The sequence below is a fragment of the Egretta garzetta genome, unplaced genomic scaffold (assembly GCF_000687185.1).
Source record: "Egretta garzetta isolate BGI_Z169 unplaced genomic scaffold, ASM68718v1 scaffold113, whole genome shotgun sequence".
NCBI classification, from domain to species: domain Eukaryota; kingdom Metazoa; phylum Chordata; class Aves; order Pelecaniformes; family Ardeidae; genus Egretta; species Egretta garzetta.
In genome coordinates this window covers 192,590-197,179 of record NW_009259115.1, presented here as the reverse complement: position 1 = coordinate 197,179, position 4,590 = coordinate 192,590, and positions in this window count along the sequence as shown.

Sequence of the window (4,590 nt, the reverse complement as noted above, 5' to 3'; positions counted from 1 at the left end):
TCTGTGTGGGTATAGGTAATCACTGCTGGTTGTTTGGACTCTAGAATATCTTGTCTTGCTTTCCTTTGCTGTACTTGCTGAGTAGCCGAGGTTCCTCCTTGTAGCTGTAACCAGGAAGCACTGTTACCCTTGCAGAAAGGACCAACACCCACTGGGGCCAAGTGGTCCAGGGAGTCTACCAAAACGGAGGACATGAGATGTGGGGGGCAGCTGCCCAGCACTGTGGTCTATCTGCATCATACAGTGCTCTGTATCTTGTCACTTTTGCACAGGTAGTGCACAGGATTAGTGCTCTGTGCTCTGGCTGCCAACAGGCTAGCAGCCGGGACACAGTGGCTAGCGATCTCATTAATAAGTGGGCAGGAGAAGGCTGTAGCACAGGTAGAAGATGGCAGCTGAGACTGGAGTGTATTCATGCCAATAGGGAATCTCTTAATGAACAAGACTTCCCAGAGCTGAGGCGTGCTCCTGGTGGAAAAAATATAATGCAAAAATGAAAAGTAAATTTTATGCTGCATGGGATTCACCTTTGTAAGGAGAACATGACCAGCTGTGGACTGTCACCTGAGGAGTCTGTGTTTGGGGTGTGTCTGAGAGAGGAGAGGCCTTATCCTAGCTTTTGGCTTTAATTCTGTTGTAAAATATGAGCTTCAATCATAGAATCATAGAATGCTTTGAGTTGGAAAGGACCTTTAGAGGTCATCTAGCACAAGTCCCCTGCAGTGAACAGGGACACTGCTAACTAGATCAGGTTGCTCAGAGCCCTGTCCAACCTGGCCTTGAATGTTTCCAGGGATGGGGTCTCCATTACCTCTCTGGGCAAGCCATACCAGTGTTGCACTACCCTCATTGTAAAGAATTTCTTCCTTATATCTAGTCTAAACCTACCCTGGTTTAGTTTAAAACCATTACCCCTTGTCCTGACACAGCTGGCCCTACTAAAAAGATTGTCCCCATCTTTCCTATAGGCTCCCTTTAAGTACTGAAAGGCCCCAATCAGGTCTCCCCGCAGCCTTCTCTTCTCCAGGCTGAACAAGCCCAACCCCCGCAGCCTGTCCTCATAGGAGAGGTGCTCCAGCCCTCGGATCATTTTTGTGGCCCTCTTCCAGACCTGCTCCAACAGTTCCATGTCCTTCTTGTGCTGAGGGCCCCAGAGCTGGACACAGTACTCCAGGTGAGGTCTCACCAGAGCTGAGTAGAGGAGCAGAATCCCCTCCCTCGACCTGCTGGCCACGCTTCTCCTGATGCAGCCCAGAGTACGGCTGCCCTTCTGGGCTTCAAGCGCACATTGTTGGCTCATGTCCAGGTTTTTACCCACCAGTTACACTCAATTCCTTCTCTGCAGGGCTGCTCTCAATCCCTTCATCACCCAGCCTGTATTGATACCAGGGTTCGCCCTGACCCAGGTGCAGCATCTTGCACTTGGCTTCATTGAACCTCATGAAGTTCACACAGGCCCACCTCTCCACCTTGTCCAGGTCTCTCTGGATGACATCCCGTCCTTCTAGTGCGCCACCTGCACCACTCAGCTTGGTGTCATCTGCAAACTTGAATAATAAGATTTGGCTGATAATACCTCTTCTGAGAGCAGTGTGCTTGGAATCAGAGTTGATTTACCTGCATGGCCCTCAGCAATTCATAGGGAAAAGTGTCAGCAAATGTGCAAGCCAAGTCCCTTTTAGGCTGTTTCACTTAAGCATTTGTCAGGTGCCCAAGCCACAGCCCTTGAATGAATTCATAGAACTAATTGCTCCAAGTAATTAAATGAGTCTTACTTAAAAAAAAAAAAAAAAAAAAACCATTTTGTTGTATCTTTTAAACAGAGAGGACACAGGTGCTCAAGCTATGTCTAACCTGGGAGACCGGGTTCTGCGTTGTTCTCGATGCTGGGGGAAAGGGGTGATTAGGACAAGGCCTGCTGATGGGGTCCAGGGTAGGTCAGATCGCACAGGAGGAGCTACCAAGCTGTTCCTGAGTTTCATGTCCACTCCAAACTGTGCTTGGGCTGAGTGGTTGCCTGGAGGTATGTGCGTCTGTGGAGAAGGAGGGTTGGGTACCTATTTTTGTGTTTGAGGGCATCCCCTTAAGAGGTGGGTTTGCAGAGGGCCTCCATCGTGGGTGTGCACTCACCAAGGGACTGGCATACCGTGGTGCTCTGTCCTTGTACGTTTTTCTCTAATCCTCCTCCTACTATTTGCACTTATTTATGCTCTGTAGTCTCAGGCAAACAACTTCTGCAGTCAGTGCCTCTGCCTCGTAGTGTCATCCAAGTGAGCTGCTTCCAGGAGTGTTTCTAATGAGCCTAAGGGCTGCCTGCATCCCTGGCTTTGGTGGTGTTTTGTTTTGTTTTTTTACAGAAACTGTAGATGTGCACCATCTGTTGAACCAGGACCAGAAGTGATTTCTTGGGTTCTTCTTTGCTTCGTTATATTAAGCTCACCCCTGTACAGTCCAACCTGAGGCATGAGATTGGTCCCTTTCTGCATCTGAAAGTCTTTGTGGTTTCATGTGTGAGACTTTTGCGTCCCTTGCTAGATGCCAGGCTCTTCCTGTGCAGGAAATGAGACAAAGCAGTGCCTGGAATTGCCTGTTTGGCTAATTCTTGGTTTTGCTGTTCATAATTAAAGTAATTATCTAAAATATGCTGATTTAAAGCTTGACCTCACCTCCAGTGACTTTCTAGCTAACATCTAAAACCTTGTGTAACTGCTCAGAGACTCTAAAAAACAGAGATGAAAATGACAGCTTTAGTATTTAAGAATCCTTGAAGTTTGTTTGGGCTTCTGATTTTTCCAGTTATGGATCTTAATGCCTGTGGGAAATTACAAAAATATGATAATTTTTTTTTTTATTGAGAGAAAGTTTGTAACTTGAAGAAATAACTTTTTTTTTTTTTTTAAATTAACACTAAAAATTCACAACTCGTGTTCCTCTGAATACACACCTTTTCTTGACTTGCAGCCAGGAGCAACCCTTTGTGTGTTGAATTGCACCGATGCTAAGGGCTGAGGTTGAAATAGCATCAAAAGGAAACACCAGTAATGTGACCGAATACCAGAAAAGCTGAGCCTACTTCAGCAGTGCAAGCCACTTTCAATAAGTGTCAGTATGAGGCTCACAAAGGACAGGGTATGATGCTGGTGGCTGTACGTGGCAGTTGATGGCTTCAGAAGCCGGAGGTGAATGTTTTGCCAGGTTTCACCTAGGATTTCAAGTTTTACCAAGGCTTGGTTTGACCGGTGGTTGCAAGTAGCTTTCACTAAGAATGCAAAGGGATCTAACAGCTGAAGTGAGAATTTGCCCTAAGGATAGGGAGAAAACCTTGAAAATTATCAGTATGGTCAGCAAAAGTTAAAAAAAAAAAATAAAAAAGAAAGTTAAAGACAGATACAGCTCTTTGGCTTTTCAGGTAACAATCTTCGGGTCTGGAGGCAATGTTTGCCTTGCATCAGCTACAAAGTTGTGCCAGTGACCTCCATAAGAGCTATTACTGCTGACCTGGCAGGCACATGGAATATAAATATTTAAGTTTCAAAGGCTCAAAGTAACGAAGTGAGACCTCTGAGATTCTGCTGCAGCCTGTGATGTTTCAGAACATCCAGTGTACGTTATGGAGGCTTTGTTTGCTGTAATGTGTGCTTTCTGTTGCTTCACTCTCAAAGTCCACTTCCAGCAACAGCAGTAGAAACTGTGTAGGTTTAGGTTGCCTTCATTAGACCAGCGTGTATGGGGCACCTCAGAAGCACAGTGCGAAAGGGGTTAGGCACTATGTCTACACACTTACGGAAATGTTTCCTGTAATCTTTGTAAAATCCCTGTTGAGACATCAGTTCCAATGCTTTTCAGTCTTGACATAGAACAACCCAGTGAGTTCTCCTGGAGCATCAGCAACCCTTGCAGAGTATGAAACTGCCATGATACAAACTCCAGACTTACGAAATTCACCTGGTTTCATCCTTAATTCCGTAGGTGTGGGAAGCTGCGGTGTCACTATATTCACTTGTCTTCACTCTACTCTCCTTTTGACCACCAAATCAAAGTGCTTTACAATGGAAAGCTCTGTGTGGGGTTGAGAAATGCAGCCAGCATGGCAGAGGGTACTGTCTTAGGAAAGCGTGAGAGCAATTAGAGAAATTGGAAGAACAAAGGCTGTTCAGAAGGGACAGGCGAGGAAGGAGGGGCGGAGGCGTTGCCCTTTACATCAAGAAATCATTAGAGTGTGAAGAGCTGTCCCTGAAGAATAGCCACGACCAGGTCGAAAGCTTATGGGTAAGAATCAGAGAGAGAGGCAACAAAGGGAACCTGGTGGTTGGTGTCTACTATAGGCCGCCAGATCGAGAGGAGCCAACTGATGAAGCCTTCTTCCTCCAACTCCGGGAGGCTTCGCGCACACAGGCTCTCGTCCTACTGGGGGACTTCAACCACGCCAACATCTGCTGGAAAACCAACACGGCAAGCTGTAGGCAATCCAGCAGATTTCTCAAATGCATTGAGGACAACTTCTTAAGCCAGGTAATAGACACCCCTACCCGAGGGGATGTGATACTGGACCTGGTGGTCACCAATGCAAGCGAGCTCGTCGGAGATGTC